Source organism: Periplaneta americana, chromosome 11 (assembly GCF_040183065.1).
Source record: "Periplaneta americana isolate PAMFEO1 chromosome 11, P.americana_PAMFEO1_priV1, whole genome shotgun sequence".
Lineage (NCBI taxonomy): Eukaryota > Metazoa > Arthropoda > Insecta > Blattodea > Blattidae > Periplaneta > Periplaneta americana.
The window spans coordinates 16,711,606-16,738,131 of NC_091127.1; the positions used below are offsets into that span (position 1 = coordinate 16,711,606).

The following is a 26,526-nucleotide window of genomic DNA, read 5'->3' on the forward strand; positions in this document are numbered from 1 at the left end:
AAGTTTATGCTTATGACAGAACAGCAGTACACCTACTGGGAGAAATAAACATCTCAAAATGAGTTCAAACGGGGTTTCACATATTGAAAATGCTGCAAATTCGTGCAATTGAATGTTTAGTAACATCGAAATCCTGCGTAAGATATGAAGTGAAATACAAAAAATTTCAAGATTGGCGTTCCAAGAAAAATGTAGAAAGTGTGTCGGAGAAGTTAATGTTGTCATACTTCAGTGAGTATCATTACCTAACTAGTTTCTAAATAGAAATAATGAATATGTTTTCAACATGTTATTAGTGATGTAAAGTACACATTACATAATCAAAGTGGATAAAAACTATTTCCTAATTATCTCTAAAGATTAAATTTGCAGCTATCTACTTTAAGTCTGGATCTACGATATTATTTAATAGATAAAACTATCTATATAATATTAAAATTGATTTGAGAGAGGTGGGATATGATGGTAGAGACTGGATTAATCTTGTTCAGGATAGAGATCAATGGCGGGCTTATGTAAGGGCGGCAATGAACCTCCGGGTTCCTTAAAAGCCAGTAAGTAACTAAAAGCCGTATTCATAGACATTTCGCATCACGCGCTACGAGCGTACTAAGCTAGCCCCGGCTATCCACTGGTTACTAGTACAGAATTAAAATCATATCCTATCGCTAACACTGGTTTATGAATACGAAAAACGCTGATAATCCACCGAAAGCCCGCGCTAAAAATGTCTATGAATACGGTCCTAAGTAAGTAAGCAAAACTATCTATGGGTTTAGAGCAGCCGCGGCGAAAATGCGACTCACGAGCACATTGTGGCTCGCAGTGCTTTTCTCTCGCTTCCTACCTACAACCCCCACCCTCTCACTCACTGGAGTCAAACTCCGTTCTATTTGTATTTGTCTCGGACCTGCGAGTGGCGTATCGTCGCAATATCTCTCTCGAAACCATGTACCTCTATAAAAAACGAAAGTTTCAAGTAGGATGGGAGGATGCATTCTTTTGCTTACAATATGATGAAAATATTAAATGTATGATTTGTTCACAAATATTACTAGGAAAACGGTTGTATAACATAAAACGGCATTATAAGTTACTACATGTTACTGATGAAACATTAAAAGGTTAAGTGTTATTATTATTGTTATTATTATTATTATCATCATCATCATTATCATCTCTGTACGTCGATTCTTTTACAGCAGATGTACGAATAATGCAGTTAGATTTTCAATTTAAATTCACAGATTTACAATGTGACGTTAAATGAAAGCTAGATGTAAGGACTTGACAGATATTGAACTTTTCAAATCTTTGGAAAAAAATAAATATTTGAAGCTTCGTTCTTTCGCTTGCTCTGTTGAAGCCATGTTCGCTGTAACTTACGTTTATGAAAAATTATTTTCAACAATGAAAATAGTAAAAATCAAATTTAGATCACGACTGACAGACAAATACCTTCGTGATCAACTACGATTGGCAGTAAGTGACATAATTCCTGATTTTGAAACTTTGTCGCAGAGACATTCTGAAGACAGTTAATTTTAGGTTGTGATAATGCGTCCTATGTTTTCTTGTTCATTTCTTTCTTCGTTACACGTCCTAAACAACTTCCCCTTCGGTTGTCCGCCTCCCTCCATAGGTGCTATGCACGTTGCAGCTTACACAGTGGCTCGGCGCACCATGGCCTTTTCGCCACGGCTGATTTAGAGGCATAAGCTTGTCTAGAACCTTATTGCATCTTATAGCTATGTCAGATGAATACATGCATCATATGAATATGGTAATTGGACAATTTTATTTTCTACTCGTATTTCTTGATTAAGGGACATCGCTGCATTTTGATTGAAATGGTGATGTCAAAAATACTTCATTAATTTTTAGTAATGTTTATTTCGAAACTTATTTTATACTTAGGTACGAATTTTAAATGATCAAGCAATATTTATTTTATTTAAATACACCGTGTCCTGGAAAAACCTAGTGATAAAATTATATTTCAGAAAGTACAGCATTATTTTATTGCCTCGATGTGTTCACTTTAAAAAGAGAAACTCGAAAAGTTTTATCGTATGCACTCATAGCGAGCTATACGCATGCGCATACTCTTGCGAGAGAAGAAACAAAAAATGTTTCATCCTCGTCGCGATTGTCGACATTGTTGCTGCGAGTCTTGCTTTCATTGCAATTATATAAATATACATACATTATTAACCTTCTTTCATAAGAAGAAGAAACATTTCAACACATATTGGCATAATTATAATACGAGAAGAGACATATTATATTTTACAGAATACAAAAGTTCAACGGCTGCTGGTATGAAACATGACTACTACCACGGCCTAAAACTTTGCAACAAATTAATTTCTCAGTACCCTGTTTATCTAACATAAATAAGATTATATTTAAACTGGAAATTAAAGAAATTATTAAGGGGACTTAACATAGGGTTTCAATTATCACTATTTAAAATATTATACATAACAAATCCAAAATTTAAAATATGCATTACAAATCCACAATTTAAATTGTACCTCACAAATTCAAAATTTAAAATATTATACGTAACAAATCCAAAATTTAAAATATGCATTACAAATCCACAATTTAAATTGTACCTTACAAATTCAAAATTTAAAATATTATACGTAACAAATCCAAAATTTAAAATATGCATTACAAATTCACAATTTAAATTGTACCTTACAAATTCAAAATCTAAAATATTATACATAACAAATCCAAAATTTAAAATATGCATTACAAATCCACAATTTAAATTGTACCTTACAAATTCAAAATTTAAAATATTATACATAACAAATCCAAAATTTAAAATATGCATTACAAATCCACAATTTAAATTGTACCTTACAAATTCAAAATTTAAAATATTATACATAACAAATTCAAAATTTAAAATATTATACATAACAAATCCAAAATTTAAAATATGCATTACAAATCCACAATTTAAATTGTACCTTACAAATTCAAAATTTAAAATATTATACATAACAAATCCAAAATTTAAAATATGCATTACAAATCCACAATTTAAATTGTACCTTACAAATTCAAAATTTAAAATATTATACATAACAAATCCAAAATTTAAAATATGCATTACAAATCCACAATTTAAATTGTACCTTACAAATTCAAAATTTAAAATATTATACATAACAAATCCAAAATTTAAAATATGCATTGCAAATCCACAATTTAAATTGTACCTTACAAATTCAAAATTTAAAATATTATACATAACAAATCCAAAATTTAAAATATGCATTACAATTTAAATGTAATAGAATATCTGAGGTTCTCTGTAATAAAATACAAATAAATCGAATAATTAAAGAAAGAAAATCTAATCTAAATAAGAGGACTCGGGGAAGGATGCAAGAATACTTGTTGCATTACCGCGCTGAATGGCGATACCAATGCACTGACGTAGATATTGACTGCTTCGAGGGTCCCCAGAAAGCTGCACTAAACTTCTGCCTATGGTGGAGATGAGAGCTTTGGCTTCACTACGCCATGATCCGAACGTTTCAACCGCAAAAGGAACAAAAATATAATTATCTGCAAGATGTTTATATTTATGGTGTCTAATGACAGCGGCACTTTCTGCTACACATCCTGGTGTCTTAGAGGTTGAAGACAGATGAGAAGGGGCCAGTGTATCCACACATGTGGAATCCCAAATTAAGGATTTGCCTACACGCCACGGGACTAGAGTCAGATCATCGGGTCTTTTGCCGTCTGAACGGCTGATCCCGGAAGGTTCTAAGATGGATGGAACCCCTGAGGATGTTAATGCTCTTTTAATGATGTCATTGAGCGATGAATGACGAGAGAGACGCCCCTTACTCATGACAAAACTTAAGGCATGGTGGCCATAAGAATCTACAATATTGCCACAGATACATTTATGAATGTGACAGATTTTGCAACCGAGGCGTAAAGCCACGGAAACTTTAAAGGATCTGGGATCCATAAGAGTACCGATGTTAGGGGACAAATGTCGGGATGAGCCCTAACAGAAATGGGCCACGGACCTGCACTCATATCCCCATGAATCTCCCTAATTACTCTAAATTAACTAATAATTACATCTCTCCCCTCTCTTCGTAATTGAGCCACCATAAAGCCAAATGGCTGGTCTCTAAATTGAGACGATTCAACAAGGCTCATGACAACAATCACCTCCTACATAATAGCCAAATAGGCTAGTCTCTTATATGAGACAACTCATCCTGCCTAAGGTATTCCGTGGTTTTCCTAAGGCGTAAGACAAATGTCGGGATGAGCCCTATAAGAAATGGGCCACGGACCTATATGCCCTTCCCCATATATATTCCCCTTTTCTTGTAAACGACGTATGCCCTAGTTCAGAACCTATAAATGTTTATTAAATGTACGAGGTCACTCAATTAGTCGCAATTTGAAAGGACAGGGACCTCTCAAATTGCAGATTTAGATTTCACGGCGCTTCTTCCGACGGCCTTCACATGCCTTGCCATCGAACAACAGATGACAGCGTCTTGCCATCCTAACGGCAAACAGCAGCCATCTCCTCGTCGCCCCGTCCCGCGAATACGTTATCAAATCTCCGTCCCCCTCGCGTATGTGGTACCTAAGAGGTTACGTCCAATTTCGGCTTCCCCTTCAAAATTTTCTAGAGCTCCTTCAGTGGAGCAGCGTAACCCGGAGTGAGACTAGTGGCCAACAGGCTTGGATCTCACATATTTAGTTTTGTACAGCCCCCAACCCCTTGCAAGGACGCGTTTTGCGTACCTTTTAAATTTGTCCTCCCAAATCTCTTTGGATTTTTCGATTTTTTTTTTTCGGAAGGAATTGCATGAAGCCAAGATCCTGAAACATTTTGTTGGAGAGCGAAAAAACGAGCAATTTAATCTTCATCTGGGGACGTAGGCTGTACAGGAAAAGGCGCCTTTCGTGGCCGGCTGATATGTAGTCAGTCAAACGAGTGCAACGCCGTTTTCACACTGAACGGGACAGAACACGCGATAGCATCCTACACTGGGACAAGCAATTGAAGGAGGTAGGTACTGTTTCATCTCAAAGCAAAAAAGCAAGGAAAGAACGCTTTACCTAGGATGATGTCCATATAGTGCAGGCTTTCTTTATACGAAGCCCGATGAAATCCATTCTAGTGGAAGGAAGACAGACGTACTAGTCCACACTAGACTTCTTTTTTTGGAGATTTATCGAGGATCGAGTATGTGACACCCCTGTGACAGATTTGGTGGATTTACGTCGTCGAAACGCGGAAGCGATAACACTGGTGACACCAGAAATGCTCTCTCGTGTGTTATAGGAAACACAGTTTTCGCCTGGATGTAGTCCGCGCCACAAATGACTCTCGTTGTATCGAGATGTACTAGACGGTAAACAAAACTCTTTAAGTTTCTCTTTCTGAAAGTGGTAAACATCAATAAAAATAAATGCAGTAGGTTCTGAGATGTGATTTATTCTTTCTCGCTACGTTTCTCCTGGGTATTCTGTTTATCTTAATAAAAAAGAAAATAATTATATAGATCGTTGCAAAACTCGTCTGGCAAACTTCTACTTCTAGACCGTGTTCCACTCATAAAAATAAGCCGAAAACTTCGAAAGGAACTGACGTGTTACAGTAATACATAAAGGATTTCTTTACACTTCGTACTTACATAGTGACTCTGCGTTTTTATGTATACACTAACGGTCTTACTAATAAAAACTCTTTATACAGACGTTTAACTGCCTTATACTTATACAATGAGTAACTCGTTTATACAGGGACATCATTTTATTTTTACTAACATTTTTAATATTAACCTAGATATATCTTTGGATTAAATGTCTAGAACGGAAACACCGCTTGCTCCCCCTTCCAAGACTGGAGTTCGATGATACTGGCGTAAAATACAAATCACTTTACTAGGTATAGGAGGGAAGAAAAGTAGTTCATACATTTATGTAAACTAGAAAATATCGCAATTTTTAGTTTGATAATTTTCATTAGGTTTTTGTTTAATCAAAATACGGTACAGTATTAACACTTAGTGTTTTTACTCACGAACTGAGCTATCCATTCGAACTTATTAATTATGCAGTGTATATTGTACTGTTACAGCACATTAGCGTACAATATAGAGAATGAAGTTAAATTTAAAAATAATCATACTATGAATATTTAAACACATTTTTGAAAATGGAGCTCGTTCATTTCGATACAGGCTTCAGTTCTTTTGTGCATATTATCGCACTATAGACTATTGTACCTAGTTCCAATTACCAGTTTCTTCCTTCGTACTAGTAACTCATGTTGGAATAATTCTATACCTACTCTATAAAAGAGTACCTTACGTACTGTAAATTTAATCTTCACTTCTGCCCGATCCGAAAAGATAAAAATACTCAGAAATGCTATCTACTGTCCGTTCAAGTGGTTTTGTCGCAGGGTCGTAGAAAAGGGGGGGGGAATTACGTGACAGTTAATTACTTAACGAGGCCCTTTTATTATTACTTAACGAGGATCATTTTTGCAAAACTTGCTAACTGCAAAATTTTCAAAATTGAGATTTTGGTGGATTCGTTAACGTAAGGCACACCTTTACACGAGTATCTTAGTAAAATTGAATTATTTCTCTTCATTGTAGTGTGTCAACTTGTAATCATTGCACCTATAACCTACTTGTCTCCATTCTGTTTTTTGTGTCTCCTGTAAAATTTAGTTCTTTCATTTAGCAAGTTTTGTAAAAACGGTCCTCAATTCATTCCTAACAGAAATTAATGTTCTCATAAAAGAGCTAAGACAGCCCAGCTACTAGACTTTACAAAGGGGCGAACAGAAGCAGATGGGGGAAACCGGGATGCGACGTAGGCAAACGGACGACAGTACCTATGCGAAAATATGATTCAATATTGAAAGCTCTTTCGTCACTGGAAAACGCGAACATATTTCTGGAACGTACTATACTCACTAACTCAGTACTGCATACGCGGCCTTGGTCTTTGTGGTGGACGGTTGGCAGTTTACTAATAGAGGGGGTGGGAGTGAAGTACATTAAAAAACTCAGGTACAATAAAAATTGAAGTAAAAATAAAATGATGTCCCTGTACGTCGTGTGTAAATTCCTTACTAATAATCACTACATACGTCGTGTATAACAGTATAACTGTTACACAGCTACGTCATAGTTTCGTCATTACTTCGTTACGAAAGGTAATAGGATATCTGAGGTTCTCTTTTGCATCCAGTAGAGCGCTCTAGTGGCGTGTTAAGTATCGATAGTACAACTGGCTGTAATCATTACCACACTATATTTTGGTCAAAGAGTACAAGCTACAGCAATATTATTCTAATTATTCTGTGCTCTTTGGTTTGTTCTTTTGTGGTTACTAGGCAACCATCATCATAAAATGACAATCGGTACGAACAGCTGTTAGAGGAGCGGCCATTTTTTTCTCTATATACACAACGCTTAAACAAGGAGTTTCGTGTATATAACTTCTGCAAAGCAATTCTTTTTGTATAGTTACAGCCTGTTTATACATCTATTGCTTATGCATGGTTTATTAGTAAAGTTTTCTGTCTCAACTCTGCATAAGTCTCGTATAAAAACTATACACGGGTTATTAGTAAGACTGTATGTCCACAAATTATTCACAAATTATACATATATTACTATAGCCTATTTTCACTAATCTTGGTTAAATAGACGTGATATTATTAAAATATAGGCTACATACATTTGTTTTATGTAAATTTGTGAAAAATTAGTTATCTCCTTACAAGTTAGTTTATAAATTAGTGCTGTCGATCGATCAAAATGTCGACCTGGTTGGCGAGTTGGTATAGCGCTGGCCTTCTATGCCCAAGGTTGCGGGTTCGATCCCGGGCCAGGTCGATGGCATTTAAGTGTGCTTAAATGCGACAGGCTCATGTCAGTAGATGTATTGGCATGTAAAAGAACTCCTGCGGGACAAAATTCCGGCACATCCGGCGACGCTGATATAACCTCTGCAGTTGCGAGCGTCGTTAAATAAACCATAACATTCGATAAAAATATTTAATCGATCAACTATTTGAATTTAATCAATCGAGTTTTGATCGAGTTGAAAAAATGTTTTAATATACTGTAATACACAATTATTGTTAAATTTAACTTGTGTTCGGTGATAAGCGTAAGTATTAAATGTTGTATATCTGTATATATTGTATCATTATATTACGAAAAAACTATTTTAATTACTTACTAACATATTTACTATAATGCTTATGATTTATTGTGTCAAACATAAGTAACAAAAAGTATGAAGACTCACCTAGTTAATACTGCGTCATCCATGTTTTTAAACACGTGAGTGCATTCACATGCTGCGAATTAAGTGCTGCTCTACGTTTAGTAACAATGTTTCCTGCATCACTAAACACGAAAATTTTTTTTTTCTGTCAAGCACTTCTCCATAATCGTTCAATTTAAATCCAAACGTTTCACCGAGTTTACCTCTCAAATTCTCATATGACATAATGGAGTTTACACTTTTCACAGACCACAGAAAACTGATTTTTTTTTCCTTTATCAAACTAAACACACAATCTTCTTATACAAACTCAGTACAGAAACCGCAACTGTGGTACAGCGGTCGAAACAGAAGACTGGTCCCTATTGAAATCGAATTATCAGGTTTCAGAAATAGAAGAAGGTAGTAGTTACGCTCTCACTTGCGCACAGTGTAGACATGGCTATTTTAAAAGGGATGAGGGGGACGAATCCCAGAAAAGTATGTATTTCAAATGCTAGGAAGATGAGCTGACAACAAGGTGGAAGTTTTCTTGGAAAATCATAAAACTTAATAAGGGTTTCGCATTTTATTATTTATTTATTTAATCTGACAGGATTAAGGCCATAAGGCCTTCTCTTCCATCCTACCAGATAGCACATATAAATACAAAAAAGAAATACAAACACTGATGAAAATAATACAAATTAAATTAAAGCCCTATAGAGGGTCAACAGGGTCAAAAGAACACTATAGAGCTCTCATCGAACTAATTCAAGAAAAAGAAAAGAAAGGAAAACATAGATAACAGTGATGATAGTGATAACTGATAATGATAATAATAATAATAATAATAATAATAATAATAATAATAAATACATTACATAATAATTGTCAAATTTACAACAGCATAGCTACAATATTTACTATATGTCATGGGTTAAGCCGAAGTTGCGCAACCTGACAGGTGTTCAACAATTCCATGAACTATAGTCCCCTCGCTCTTATTTCCGGCAGCCAATCACGTTGCAGGTCGGCTACATTTAAACGTGTGCGTCTTGTGATTCGCTGATGATGACGTTATGTGTTTCCTAAGGCTCGATAAATACTTAATATAATCGCCCGCCATTTTGGCTCTTTCGTTGGCGTTCGCAGAAAGTACACGAGGACGTTATTTGCCCCTCAATTATTTGCTGAATTACAGTGCGTTTGATTTATTATCATAGGAGCTACGACGTGATAATGTTTAACGGTATGTCAAATAGATTCCTCGTCTGGTAGCTCGGCAACGAAAGAACAAAAATGGCGAACGATACTACCTACCTAGACTTTATAGAGCCTTGACTTTCTAGGACGTAAGCAAAGAGGAGGAGCCACGCCGGGAACAACAGCGTCGCGACTATAGAATGTGATTCTTTAATTTAAATTTGAATTTTGACATTGTCCGACAGTCTCTGACATTGTCAGGGAAAGAATTCCAGAGGCGTGAAATCGATATGCTGAAAGATGATGAGTAGAAGAATATTCTGTGCAGAGGAATAGAGAGAATGTACATGTTCCGGGTTAGAGGTAGTGAAAGGTAAACAAAACGAGATGCTAGGTAAGAGGGTGTGGAGGTGTGGATAGTTTTAAAGAGTAATAAGAAAGATTTGAAGAATCTTCTTTCTTTAAGTGGATTCCAAGGCAACAATTCTAGTGACGGTGTTACATGATCGAATTTTCTAATGTTACAAACGAAACGAACGCAGATATTGTGAACACACTGTAGTCCCTGCACTAATATTTAAAAAATATATATTAAAATAGTAAATATTAGACTATTTTAAAAAACCAAACACCAAATTAAGCAGAATGAACCATTGTTATTAGAGGAGAAAAATTCGCTCCGGCGCTGGGGATCGAACCCGGGTCCTTGGTTCTACGTACCAAGCGCTCTAACCACTGAGCTACGCCGAAGTTCAATCCACAGCACCGGATCGAATATCCCTCCTCTAGTATTTTCCCCCTTTGTGGCCCTACTCCATGTTCGACATACATATTGACATTATATTCAGTCAACTGCCATTATACAAGGAGTGCACTCAATTGAGTGACTTGGTGGCCGGGATTCCACAGTATATGCACTGTTGGACGAAGAATCTACGTAACGATTAATTTTTTGGTCCTACAGAATTTATCTGTTACGGTAACAATTGTTATTAGAGAAGAAAAATTCGCTCCAGCGCCGGGGATGAAACCCGGGTCCTTGGTTCTACGTACCAAGCGCTCTAACCACTGAGCTATGCCGAAGTTCAATCCCCGACGCCGGAGGGAATTTTTCTCCTCTAATAACAATTGTTACCGTAACAGATAAATTCTGTAGGACTAAAAAATTAATCCTTACGTAGAATGAACCATGCTCTCATAAATTGTAATAGTCCATTATGCAACGAGCCTATAATGGTAGTAATTAAGACGCGAGTATGTTTATGAAACGAGCGCAAGCGAGTTTCATAATTTTCATACCAGCGTCTTAAATACCATTATAGGCAAGTTTCATACGACTTTTTATGCTCGACCATATTTCTTACTTGAAATTATTCATAAGTATTCATGTTATTATTATCTGACTGGGGAGCGGAACTCACCTTGTGCAATATTTCGTAAATTGTGAGATAAGCGCAGACGCGAAAGTATTGATTTTTTCCGAGAAACAAATGTCATTGACCTTGATATAATCTAGAGAGTAAAATAAAGATTAAACTTGATATAACCTTGAAATTGATTTATACATTGAAAAACGAGATGACAAATTGAATTTATAATTTATTTGAATATTATTTATAATTAACGCTAATTATTATAGTAACAGAACATAACCTTCTGCGACAGTATTGGATTTCCAGCCTCCGTGACGTTTCGCTAGTTGTCTTTCGATTGCATATCCGAGAATAATCGATACTTGCGCTTTCATATTGCTACAATGGTGTTTTCTGATTGGTGGAAGACCTGAACTTTAATGAATAGATGTACTTTAATGTACATTTCGGCATGGTCGAGCATATAAGAAAAATGTTTTTTTTTTTTTTTTTTTCATTTTGGGTTTTGATGACTGCCCTTGAATTTTTTTCCATTGTGCTGATGAAGCGTATTTTGTGAAGTAATTTTATATACCACGAACTTAAGAATTCCAGCTGTAACTCATTTCAGTGGAAACATGTTGGGTTTTATCCCCTTAATTTCCATTGCTATCGTACATGTTAAAACTAAACGTTACTTGGAAATTCTGTACCTCTATTCCATTTACTATGACTTTACATTGAAATATTTTTTATGCATAAGAAGGAACCCCATTTTCTTTGGTAGGAGCTGCTTAATTGACGGAGGCATAGTTAGGCCTTTGTTAATTAAAAAATCCACTTTACTTCTGCGTCATTTTTCTTCGTATTACGTGCTCCAGTGTTTCATAAAAGGACACCAATACCTTTACATAAGACGAGTTGCTTCTCTGGGTTTTGATTAATTTAAAAGTTTTCGCGGGTCGCGTGGCAGTTTTCTGTTTGAAAATAATTAAGTTCCCATGGCGACAAAGAAATTGAGAAGAACTCGATTACAATGACAAGCAACTGGAGTGGTGTCAGAAGGCGACCCTCTGCTCTCTCTGCAATTCATCTCGTGATGTTGGTGGAGGTGGGGATAGGCTGGAAGCGTCTAGAATGCCGAGGGTAGTCGATATTCGGTTGACTGCTTCAAACACGCCAAAGCATTTTATCTGAGAAATTCTATACAGTTCCAAAATCATGTAGCTACTCACACTTTAACAATTTATCAACCATTCTTTCGAACAGTGAGTTAAAGCTTCAAATTAAGCTTAATTTCTGAATAGGATGCCTTGAGAGTGATTCTGGCACGAATCCAGTTATTGTTTTTGGATCTATCTGTGAACCAGACAAATTCAAGCACTATCTGTCCTCAACTCATTTCCATTAGAAATTAACTTTTATTTCTTCTGAGGTGTACATAACGACATCCTATGTTTTACATATGCAGGGCGTCCCATTTATCTTGTGCACCTATTGTAACATTTATGCTCGACCATGCCGAAATGTAGTAATTATACACCTGGTAGCAGTCCTTTAATGGACCTCATTAAAGTACACCTATTCATTAAAGTTCAGGTTTTCGATTATTCTCGGATATGCAATCGAAAGACAACGAGAGAAACGTCACGGAGGCTGGAAATCCAATACTGTCGCAGAAGGTTATGTTCTGTTACTATAATAATTAGCGTTAATTGTAAATAATATTCAAATAAAATCAATTTGTCATCTCGTTTTTCAATTCTAAATCAATTTCCAGGTTATATCAAAATTAGTTCATGTTACATTACATCAAGGTCAATGACATTATTGTTCCTCGGAAAAAATCATTACTTTCGCGTCTGCGCACATCTCACAATTTAAGAGCTATGATCAAGATCACTTCCGATCTTATGTCAGATGCAAATAAAATGAATACATCTGAATAATTTCAAGTTAGAAATATGGTCGAGCATAAAAAGTCGTATGAAACTTGCCTATAATGGTAATTAAGACGCTCGTATGAAAATTATGAAACTCGCTTGCGCTCGTTTCATAAACAAACATACTTGCGTCTTAATTACTATCATTATAGGCTCGTTGCATAATGTACTATTTTGTTTGGATAGGTATAGGAATTTTTTGTGTTTGAGCGTTATGTTAGAACGAGGGGCTGACATGATTATGGAGATTTGGTGCATATAACTACATTATAGTACAATATATACGTGACGTCATCAATTTTTGAAGTAGCACTTCATACTTTAATCATGTTACATTGATTACACACATTAAGACGAGTTCAAAAATGTATCACAATGTCACCTTCCTAATCAAAGAAAAAGTAAACAAAGAAAGACAAATATTTTTAGAACTTTTGACAGGAATCTTTCCTGTATGTAAAAAAAAAACTGTATGACATTTAAGCTATTATAATATATAATACAGCCTGCATGCACGGTACATTGTATATTTATAGTACACATTGTAGTAAATTTTTGCGTCCTTGTAGTGCATACTTCATTACCTGTATTTGCATACATATTGAGTTTCTAATGATATTAAAATTTCAAAAGAATTATGCGCTAAAGTAGAAATGCGGGCTAATCGGCAGGTAGGCTATTCTCTCTTCGTCCCCATAACACAATGGCCTCACGTTTTATTGTGACGCCATTCACAATTGGATGTGCTCCTCTACAACGTCAACGAACCGGCTGGATTGCTTTGTGAGAGTATCTATCAATCGCACAGCCTCTTCATCAGCTATTTTGATCCCAATTATTGCATCATCATATCTCGAGTGGCTCTTTAGGGGTAGAACTGGTGCAATGAAGACTCATTTATACCACCCACGCCGAACGAACATTGCCTATTACTATTATTTGTCCAACAATAACAATGTATTTTGGAGTGGATGTATAGAAGCTAGCACATCAGTAACGTGGAATATTAGACAATAGGAAAGTTTTTCCTATAAATGGAAGTGAGAAGAATGGACATCACAGGACAAAAATATCATACAATTAATATTACGGCTTACGGCATAGATGGGCATTGTGTATCACTTGAGAATTAGTGCCTCACTGACCTTCACAGAGCTTATCGCTCTGAGTGAAATCGTCTTCACAGTCCCCGTTCCTCCCTCACGTATCTCCTAGGCGTGGGCAGGATCTATATCAGTTTCATAAGCAATATCAGTGGTGGCATAATGGCATTATCAAAGCAGTGTGTACGCGTTAGAAAACGATTATTTCATGAGAAATGGGAGGGAGAGTTTTTTTTGCTGTTTAGAAGGGGAGAACATACGATGTATGTTATGCTCGAAAATCCTATTAGGCATTAATACATTTAATATACAACGACATTACTCCTTATGTCATAAAGGACATGCTGAATTAGAAGGTAAGACAAATTAAATGTTACTTTTTCGTACTATTCCGAAGAAAATTTATGATCTTAACATTTGCATAGTATACTAAATACGATATTATACCTTAAACACGCTGCATTAAAAGGTAGCCTACGAGGAATTAAATGTTGTCTGTACGTATTATTTCCAAAATACATTTATAAAAAAAATATATCAAATGTGCGTAGAAAACGAAATATGATTTTCTGAAATTATTTTAGGTCGAGAACGTGCAAATCTATTAAGTAATCTTGATAAACGCCAGAATATTCAAGAAAATAAACGTAGACAACGTGATGGAATATTATTAGCTAATTACGCAGTTTCTCGCCTGTGATTTAAATCAATTCAATGATGGAGAAATAGTAAAGAGGTTTATGATTAAAGCTGCCGAATTAATTTGCCAAATTGAATAAAAGTTTTCGAGTCTCTCACGTTAACCAAGCGCTTTCCTAATAATTCGCCACCGACCGCCTTAGCGATAACGATAAGGTGACGCAGGTCACAGCAGTTTATATTTCCCATCCTACTCTGCAGTCTCCTCTCCTAGTTAAGCTATTTCAAATCGAGTGCTTCGCGTAACCGAAATTTGTGTCCATATATGGCTTAGGATGTCGTTTAACTGTTAGCAATGTCATAAAACTATAAAAAACTAAATGATCCTATTCTCAAACAGATGGAGATCGTACTGAAACCTGAACTTTACAGCAATAGTAATAATTTAAATGCCATGACGGACTACTTTTCATTACTAATAATAATAATAATAATAATAATAATAATAATAATAATAATAATAATAATAATAATAGTAATAATAATAATATTGGTAATATACTTACTTACTTACAAATGGCTTTATAAAACCCGCAGGTTCATTGCCGCCCTCACATAAGTCCGCCATCGGTCCCTATCCTGAGCAAGATTAATCCAGTCCCTATCATCATATCCCACCTCCCTCAAATCCATTTTAATATTATCCTCCCATCTACATTTCAGCCTTCTCAAAGATATTGTTCCCTCCGGATTCCCAACTAACACTCTATATGCAGTTCTTGATTCGACCATCCGTGCTACATGCCTTGCCCATCTGAAACGTCTGGATTTAATGTTCCTAATTATGTCAGGTGAAGAATACAATGCGTGCAGTTCTGCGTTGTGTAACTTTCTCCATTCTTCTATAACTTCATCCCTCTTAACCCAAATATTTTCCTAAGAATCTTATTCTCAAACACCCTTAACCTCTGTTCCTCTCTCAAAGTGAAAGTCCAAGTTTCACAACCATGCAGAACAACCGGTAATATAACTGTTTTATAAATTCTAACTTTCAGATTTTTTGACAGCAGACTAGATGACAAAAGCTTCTTAATCGAATAATAACAGGCATTTCCCATATTTATTCTGCGTATAATTTTCTTGCGAGGTCATTTATATTTGTTACTGTTGCTCCAAGATATTTTGATTTTTCCACCTCTTCGAAGGATAAATATCCAATTTTTATATTTCCATTTCGTGCAATATTCTGGTCACGAGACATAATCATATACTTTGTCTTTTCGAGATTTACTTCCAAACCTATTGTTTTACTTCAAGTAAAATTTCCGTGTTTTCCCTAATTTTAATAATAATAGTAATAATAATAATAATAATGATAATAATAATAATAATAATAATAATAATAATAATAATAATAATCGCTTCTTAATATTTAATAACGGTAAACGTATGCTGCACATAATCTTAAGTCTGTAGCTATTATAAGCACTTCTTAACCCGATAAAATAACAGTTTTATTATTATTACTAGCCGTACCCGTGCGCTCCGCTGCACCCGTTGGAAATAAATATAAATTAATTACATAATTAAAATAGGACATTTGATCCAGGGAACATTCGTGTTTGATAGAAGGATAAATCGCTTATTATGTTACTTAATTTAAATTGAATTAAAAAATTAAAATGCGATCATTTTGATCCAGAGACCACTCATTTGGTCATAAAAATTAGTTTAGGAAATACAGGAAACGAATGTACAGAATAGCCTATCAAGTTTTCTGTACATAAGAATCTATTTTAATCTTACCTGTCCTCGATTCACTCAGAAGTTACTGTGATAACATTATAGCATTATGTCCATCTAGAGAAACTACACTTTCCAATGGTGAAATAATAATTAATTATACAAATCGGTTAATTTAGCTTCCGATATTACTTCATAGAAACGCAGAAACATTATCTGTAGGCTATCTTTCATAGCTTTCGATTGTTGTTGTCCAAGGCCCCTTATAGACGAAGTCATTTGTTTTTTAATTCATTACACGGCCTTAGATGGCAGTTATTTTAATTTTAAAACTCATTTATCTCATTAAATATCAGTCCTATCAAACTTTTTCAAGGAATAAAACTTATCGCAAATTAGTTTTAAAGAAACATTGGTATGTAACATTTTTCACAAAAATCAATAATAAGCGAGATATTTCGATTTATTTAATTCAGGCCTCCTTATAACCCCCCTTTTAAATAATGTATTTTGAATGACATATAGCCTAAAATCTAAGTTGCAACGAACTTAATTTATATTCCAATTTTCATCGAAATCCGTTCAGCTATTATCGCGTGAAAAGGTAACAAACATACAGACAGACAGACATACAAACAAAAATTTCAAAAAAGCTATTTTCGGTTTCAGGGTGGTTAATTATATATGTTAGGACCAATTATTTTTGGAAAATCGAAAATTACCAGAAAAATTTCGGCTACAGATTCATTATTAGTATAGATTATTATTATTATTATTATTATTATTATTATTATTATTATTATTATTATTATTATTATTACTATCATTATTATAAGTACGAAAGAGCGTAATGTGTATAATTATATTTCACACTGATAGTTTACTCTCTCTAGCTCCACATTAGTCTTGGTAGAATTTCGTTCAAGAGACCGTTCTTCGATACAGTCCGTCACACGACAGCTTCCACACTCTTTGCTGCACAACATACACATGCAGTGACCATCTGGGTTGTGAAAACATCCATTTTGTATTGATGAGGACGGCAGTCAGCGTATTAGACCTGTATGAGGATATTAGAATAAATAAGCATATAAGTGTCTTAAATGTTTTCTTTTCCAACACAGTCTTTCCCATAAAAAATTCTCGCATATAACACGCACTCGGATTTCCCCCACCCTGTATTTTTGGTAAAAAAAACGTGTGAGTTATACGCGAGTAAATACGGTATGTTAACAAATCATACGTCAAATAAGTTATGTGTAACCTCTGTTTTCCTTTTAGAAATTGACAAATCTCCGACTATTTTAGCTCAAAGAATTAGACACCATTGAGGATTCCCTATGGGTATGGTTTCTAAAATATAAGTATCAGATCATTTTTGTAACAAGTAAAAATATACCGATATATAGACCTATAAAAATTGTATTTCGTGATATTCTGTGATTTGCTACTGAATGAGTAGTAGCATCGTTATTGTTCACAGAAAAAAAATTGGTTCACACAGATACAGTTATTGTTGCATGAAACATACTATTCCCCACCAATCCCAATTCTCCGATGAAATTTGATAATTGCGCAGTTACCCCAGCGAATAGGGATTATAAAGAATGGACACTTCGCGTCGGTACCTTTGATGTAGCCGGACTGATTTCAATGACCTTCAAGCCAGCTAGAGCGTGAGATTCTGCTTTCTCCCTAGAGTTGGCGCTGACATCACACCAGCTAGCAGTCGACACAGCGGAAACATAACACACATAATTAATACATCTAGGTACATTATGTACTCAAAATAAATTGGATCCATAAAATAATAAATCCGTCATTAACTATAATGTCTAGACTCTAGAGTTCCTTTATAATGAGAGTTGAGACGTTGACCCAAACAACAATTAAAATATGTAATGATTTGATAGCAATGAAAATGGAAAAACAAAACTCTTACGAGAAGTAAAACCATATACCTATATTATATTATATACAAATATTAAACGAATTTGATACATAATTTTATAATGTATTATATTATTTTATAATATAACTTATTATATCTGAAATATAAAAAAATATTATTACTACAAGTTTGTCATTGAGAAATAAGAAAAGCTGTTAACTTGAATTTATTTGAAGCAAAGCGTTACTGAATTATGCAATAAGGTAGGCGATGTTTGGATCCTGTGTCTCAACTCTATACTCAATTATTATCTTAGGGTATGCTCGATTACACTAACCTCTAGAGCTTGAAAGTAGAACTAAACGCTGGCGCACAGAGAAACAAAACACAGGAAAATTCGCTCAGTGTCCATTCTTTATAATTCCTATTCGCTGGTTCCCCTCTCGATCACTGTCAGAAGTTGTGTTGCTGATGGCTACCATATATATTATTCATACCTTAACCGATATCCATTAACAAAAATGCACTCCACTGAGTAGGTATAAAACCAGTTGTGCAATGCAATTATAGCTCTTAGTAACAGTCCTGACAGGTCCATTTCCTCTCATAATCTCCCATGGTAGACTCAATACCTACTCGAACACGTTGGACGTTTGTAAAAGTAAGATCCGTGCAAAAATTTAAGAACTTAATCTGTATACATTATTCCCCGAAATTCATTGGGACTTGTGTTCATGTCACGTGATCTTTTGTGTTGATTCTATGTTTTGAATGAGTTGAAATCAAAGCACAGACTTATGTCGAAGTGCATCAACCAAGGTTAAAAATGTAGTGACCATGGGTTACGAAACCACGGTTAAAAAGTAACTGGTTAAAATGTAATTTCTCAGCAACATTCACAATCACAACAATCATGACGTTATAAAAAGAGCTACTATAGACTATGTAATATTAGTAGACCGTGACTCTTAGCCTATAAAAATCTCAATAGTCTGCAATAGGTTAATTAATTCACATAGAATTTTCCTAATAGGGATTACATAGAATGGACACTGAGCGAATTTTCCTGTTCTGCTTTTCTTGTTCATGCTGCTATCAAAAAAAAATTGAAGACCGAGAAAAAAAATCACCATTTGAATGCGGATTTGATCCCAAATCAAGAGCTCGATTACCATTTTCAAAATTAATTCCTTTGAATAAAATCCAGCCAAAAATGGCATACCACATAAAGCAAAATTAGAGATACATAAACATGTTGAAGTCAAAGGTATTTGAAAGGACAAATTGATTTCACCCAAAAATAATAAAATAACCTCTAACAAAACTCTTAACTACTTTAACCAACAACATCGGCGTTTAGTTCCACTTTAAAGCGCTAGAGCACACGCTGATAGTAATTGAATACAAGAGTTAAGACACAGGATCCAAACATCGCCTACCTTAATGCATAATCCAGTAACGCTTTGCTTCAAATAAATTCAAGTTAACTTTTCCTTATTTCTCAGTGATAAACTAGCTGTAATAATATTTTTTATGTTTTATATGTAATAAATTATATTATACAACAATGTAATACATTAAAAAAATTGTGTATCAAATTCGTTTAATATTTGTATACAATAGACATATGGTTTTACTTCTCATAGGAGTTTTGTTTTTCCATTTTCAGTGGTATCAAATCATTACATATTTTAATTGTTGATAGGGTCAACGTCTCAACTCTCATTATAAAGGAGTCTAGACATTACAGATAATGACGGATTTATTATTTCATCGGTCCAATTCATTTTATTTGAGTACATAATATACCTAGATGCATTAATTTATGTGTTATATTTCCGCTGTGTCGACTGCTAGCTGATCTTCATTCATCACCAAAACCATATTCATAACAGTTCAGTAATGCATATACAGTCGCCATCTAGTTCACAACAATAGAACCAGTCTCAACACTACTACACACGCCTTCGGATTTCACTAAAAAAATTAACTCGCGATATGATCAGAGATGTTAAAGCGACTATAAATAACAGAAGACTGTCTGTTAGCATTTTTAGGAGGCATTGATTCAAGTTCTGTGTTCATAGTTGGCGATGCGATGTGTTGATATTGAGGCGTAATAGTTTTCATGATGTTTCGTCATAGTAATTTATGACAATTTTGCGGTATTCGTACGGAAAAATGTATCGTAACAATGTTTTTGCCGTACGCGTTGCAAAGAAGAACTTTCTAACCAACAATGTGTTATGAAAAACAGCAGTTTCCAGTTGTTCCAAAAATGTCAGTTTTCTTGATGTTTTAACATGTTGTTTTTTATTTTGCTTGTATTTCACTTATCTCTGTGTTTTTCATGCTCGAGCAAATTCGTATGAAATACTGGTTTAATAACCCATATTTTCCATAAATGTTATTTTATTTTTGCGCTCTCGCTGCAGCGCTGTCGGATTTTAAAATCAACCACACTCATTCTTCTGAAAGCGAGCTTAGTTAAATAATTCAGCCACGATAGATGTGAAGATATTGAATGTCATGTTTATTTCGCTGTGAGTAACTGAAGCGTGTTTTCAGAGAGGCGCTATGCGTAACATTTCCATGTTTGCCAGGATTCTCTATTTTTCTGACACTTCATAACGATTTTCGTTGTTGCATGTAGGCTTATATGCTATCATTTGATACATAATTCATGTTTCTGTCTACAACCAGGAATACAAGTATATCAAATGCTTAATGCTTTTAATATTTTAGTTTTCTCAGTCGTCTATATAGAACGATAAAATATATTTCCAATGTACGTTGTAAAAGTTGATCAACAATAAATTCTACAAATCAAAATAAGTAATAATACAGAATAGTAGAAAACTATAGCATATGGCATAGCATGCAAAAATAATTATTATTTGTTGACATCACATACGTGTTGCAAAGAAGATGTACAACAACTAAAGACAGCTAATCCCTTTTTACGTCGAGACCATGCAAATCTATTTCGTGGAATGATAGAGAACTACCCAAGAAGTAAAAAGGCTCTTAGTAGACCATGATTTCGATCGAAGAGCCAAGTACACAATGATTTCCACTTAGTACGAGACCATCAAGACAGCCGAAGACAGAAGTGTCAGGAAGGTTCTAGTGAATGATGGCAAAAACCGCCTCCGGTTTGAATAGTCGTAATTTATTGAATGATTGAAAGCTAATTCCTTAAGACGGAGAGATCTGAATTCTTCTGCCGTGATACTTCACTTTGAATTTTTATAGCAAAAACGATTTTAAAAACACATTTCTCAATTTAACATACAAAAAATGAAGTGTTTAACAAAAAAAAAAAAAAATCCATGTTGAATCTTTCGTACACTACTTTTAACACTTGAATATAAATAATTGATTAAATGGCGATCTTACTCGTGCTAATTGTGTAAGCATGTGCGGCTTACAGCTGTTTCGGTGTTACTTCACACCATCCTCAGAGCCTACTAGATCTCGGCGTCATCTCGAACTTCGCTGCCTGTTGTGTGGGTGCGTTCGATTGTTGAAAAGTGTTGAAATGTGGTGTGAAATAGTGTGTGTGTTCTGAAATTGATCTGACATGGACATGGAAATCCTACACATACAACCCAAAAACCAAAAACTCAACACACAGGAACAATATGAAATATACAGACACACCAAAACACACCCTGATCAAATTCTCAACACACAGATCAATTTCAGAACACACTCACTTTTTTGACATCATATTTCAACACTTTTCAACAATCGAACGCACCCACACAACAGGCAGCGAAGTTCGAGATCACGCCGAGATCTAGTAGGCTCTGAGGATAGTGTGAAGAAGCACCGAAACAGCTGTAAGCCGCACATGCTTACACAATTAGGGGAGAGTCGGGTAGAATCGGACATCTGGTAATATCGGACAGTGAGTTTCTTTCATCTACTAGACGATGATAGTACCTGATTGACATGGTTACGTTTTTGTGATGTCGCATAGAGAAACGTAACCATGTCATTCAGGTACTACCATATGGTGGTAGATGAAAGAAACGCACTGTCCGATACTACCCGATGTCCGATACTACCCGACTCTCCCCTAACACGAGTATGATCGTCATTTAATCAATTATTTAAAAAATAAATATTTTAAATTGTAATAATATCCTGTGTAGACATGTTTAATTCTTAATATTTTTGTCTGACGAAATGTTCAATTAGAAAAAAATGAATGTATATAATCATAGATAATTCATTTTATTAATATCGTACTTTGAAAATAAAGTTTTCTTTCATATTTCCTCAGTTTTTATACACAGTTTAATTTTGACGACTCGTTCGCAATGAACATTTATTTTCCGTCCAATTTATTAGATTATTTTTGTGTTCCTGCCAAAACTCTCTCGCTATATTCGTACAAAACATACCATTCAGTAAAATGTACACGGTATACATATTGTAACAACTGTCCACTAATCCTTGCGTATGGATCTTTCGCTCAATTGTCTTCAGATTTAATTCCTTGGCCGTCCGTCGGTAGCTTTTCTTAGCAGAATGTATTTTTTAACACCATATACACATGTGTGCATTATCAGTAGCTGTTTTTCTCCTCTCACTTCTTTGCGTTGACACAAAACTGAGCCAGTTGACCTGCATTTATACTCATCAAGGTTAATTAATATTGTTTTGATAGTGAATTTTTATAAAAATTCTTCTTGATAAAATTCGCATACTGCTTCCACATTATCTCTGCCATCTTCACCAACTGCGTATGGACGAAAAGAATACTCAACGATAAATTATTTTTCTAGAATACTGAACACTACCTTTCTGAGAAACTATTGAAATAACTTATAACAATGTCGTCAATGAAATTATTTTCTCATTGAGCTGCAAATGCAACATGGTTGAACTTCGATATAACTTATTTATTTTGGGCCATATATTTTTATATTTTTTATATTGGGTTATTTTACGACGCTGTATCAACATCTAGGTTATTTAGCGTCTGAATGAAATGAAGGTGATAATGCCGGTGAAATGAGTCCGGGGTCCAGCACCGAAAGTTACCCAGCATTTGCTCATATTGGGTTGAGGGAAAACCCCGGAAAAAACCCCGGCCAGGTAACTTGACCCAACATGGATTCGAACCCTGGCCACCTGGTTTCGCGCCCAGACGCGCTGACCGTTACTCCACAGGTGTGGACGCCATATTTTTGCACCTTCAGCTATTCATTCTTTCAAAACAATGTGAAATACTTCATATTATCATTATGTGATAAAGATTCAGCTCTGCGTGGTTTTCTTTTTCGTTAACTCACTCCAAGGAAGGCCTTATTTTAATACAGATTTATTTAACATTTTTGGGTCCACCTGACTCATTCTGCACAACGGACACTTTTATTACGACCGTTTCGAAATTGTGATATTCCCTTTTCCGTCTGTCTTTCTAAAACGAATTTCTAAATGAAATATTTTGATATGTGCGATGTATTTCCTCTTTAAAGGTTTGATTTGTTGTCCAGTCAGTCTTGTAAATAGAGTATATTTTACTCTTGTGTGAGTTGCAACTCTTGCTTTGTGAAGGATACGTGCCTCAAGGTCGATAGTCACATGGCTTCAACCAAGTTTACTAGTAAAGGATTTTCAGAGGTTTGATGTAGGTCGTGTTTACTCGTGAACGTCATGTTTGCCAAGCAATGAAATTTCTGACGTCACTGAGGTGTGCTTCTCTCTGTTCCAGACTGGGACGCCCTACTGAGCCCCCGAGATCTGCACGTCGTTACAGGTAAGAACTCAACTCGCTGTATGTAATATCTTTGAACACACGTCGTTTGCAAGTTTCTTCTGTGAACTGGAATAACTAGAAAGAGCAATTAATTAGGCTGGTTGTTAAACTATGGAAATTAAACTGAGAATATCTAACATTTGTAGAGCAATATATATTATCTGAGAGGCAATATTAAACCCGTTTCAACACACAGATGAGAAGAATCACAAATTTCAGACATAAAAACGAGATACTTTCCACGGAAATAGACTGTTTTCCAATATCAATTAGAGGATCTAGATCGAATATTTAGAAATGATACTAGAGAAAAAGGTGGAAATATGGGCTACCATTTTGTTTTCCTCATAAGAATGAAAAATGGTGTGGTATATATACAGAATAATTATTCAATTAACAATTTCTCCAGTTTTAAAGGTCAATAGTTGCAATAAATATTTTCATATAATTACTTTTTGAAAGTAAGGCGAACTGGTCCTCTATAGGTAGTGGGGTCTAAATATAGGCTACCACAAAAATTTGAAAATAAAATTGGAAAAAACAAAGAAATATAAGTACTGTACTCCAACCAGGAGAAAGTCTCAGGGGAATGAGACGCAGCGGGGTTATGCTGCGAATGAATGTTGATGTCATAAGGCCACACACGTGGGTACACGCATCTCCATTGGCTAACTCTCAAAGCACAAACGATAAAACTGATACACACATACTTATACTACCCTAGTTACAAAATTAGATCACGGTTAATCTCCTGGTCTTTTAATCCCTCCATACAGAAAATAACATATGCAGGAGAGCGCATGTTTTTAAGCTGATGTTATAAAGGTAATATTATCTATCTACTTCGCTCCAATAGATGACGCAATAGTAAGCACATTCCTTTCACGGTTGATCTCCTGGTTGGAGAACAGTAGGAAACCTTGTCACATCAACAGCAATATTCTGTAACAAATAACGTAAATAATGATAGTGAAAATACGGGACGTGTTAGTGTGCTGGTCAGGAGCGAATGTTAGTCACGATAGTTAGGCTTGCTCTTTTATTCATAGGGGAAGATGGGAGGATATAATAGTTCATAATTAATAAAAATAATCAGACCCATATAAATAATTTATTTTATAATTATGAAATCATTATGAGTCATGGGTCATATTCGCTTATCAGATGTAGAAGTTCGATATAATATAACAAACATGGCCAACAAAACAGTTTATTTAGTTTTTTTCGACCCTGCCAACCAATGCACATTGTTGTATTGAGCTGCACTGAACGAGCGCACATATTCTCTATAATGTCTGTCTTCTCTTGAATAGTCCTTCGGGAAAATGGATTTAATAATAAGGTTTCAATAACACACAATTCCGAACTCATTGCAATACTTAAAATTAATGTTTAAGAATTAATAATACATGCAGCAGCTAACACATGAATTCCGCTCAAATAATTACATTGCACTCGCAAATCACAGCAAATTCCCGCTGTCAGTACTGCTCTGTGTAACGTTAAATAGTCGTTGGTGTAGCTCTCGGACCAGAGCTTCAAACAACACATAACAGAAGCATGTGCGCCTAGGACGGACTAAGGAGGAAGGCACTTGCGCTCGCATCATATTCTCGCTGTTTCTACGTCTTTCCTGTAGCTCCGAGAAACGAGGAAGCGTTGCGATACTTGCGGTGGCCACCTGCGGATGATATTACGCCTATACAGTATTCCAAAAATCAAAATAAATTTTAATGTACGTAACGCCATTTTGAGAAATACACATTCTATGAAAATATTGGGCTTCCGCAGCAAGCATAGCATGCCCTGAGAAATCGCCCCTGGTGCTGTAGCCCATATTTGACACATAGCGGTAGCCCATATTAGAAACATCGACTCATAAAGGTTTCTAAGATTATGATGGCAATTGTTGTCCTTAATAAATATTACTCTTATGCCATGTGATAGAGCTATTATTAATCAGTGCAACACATCAAGCGTGATTTCTAAATACGAAATATATTTCTTTCAATACAATTGAAACTACATACCTGCAAAAACTTTGAAATTGATGAAAAATACAAAGAACACACCACATCCACACCACAAAGGCAACTGGTTTGTCTCTTTGTGCACGCAGACTGATGGACACGAGATGTAGTTTTAGAGCTTTTTCGCTGGGTAACAACACCATGTATAGTAAAAAACGAGGTAGCCCATATTACCACTCCTAGCCCATATTTCCACCTTCTACTATAAAAACTATTTATAAGTGTTGATAATAAACCTGATTCGAGAGAGATATTCAAGGCAAACGATTATCTTGGTACGATTAGATATAAATGATGCTGAAGAAATATTAATCTAAAATTCATTAATATGACCCAAAAAACAGAGAGAATATTCTAAAAAATCTTATAACAGCGGTAGATAAAGCAATGGTGGCATTCCTGTATTATAGGGCTACTTTCTAATAGGAATGGTTTACGTTCATTGTTACTCATGGTTTCCAGAATTTTCAACACAACGGGACTTTTTAACCTTGTTAGAAAATAATATTTTTTAGGTCTTCCCACGTTTGAAGTCGCACTGATCG

At 35.1% G+C, this 26,526-nt stretch overlaps 1 protein-coding gene across 6 annotated transcripts in view; it reads left to right on the plus strand.

Moving 5' to 3' along the window:
* The window catches only part of LOC138708851 (calcitonin gene-related peptide type 1 receptor-like), a 687,365-nt gene that overhangs the window by 458,565 nt on the left and 202,274 nt on the right, over window positions 1–26,526 (plus strand). For all 6 annotated transcript variants that reach the window (XM_069839100.1, XM_069839103.1, XM_069839099.1 and 3 more), the window contains one exon: window positions 23,907–23,951. The gene's annotated coding sequence lies outside the window, so the exon portion shown is untranslated. The remainder of the gene's footprint in view (window positions 1–23,906; window positions 23,952–26,526) is intronic.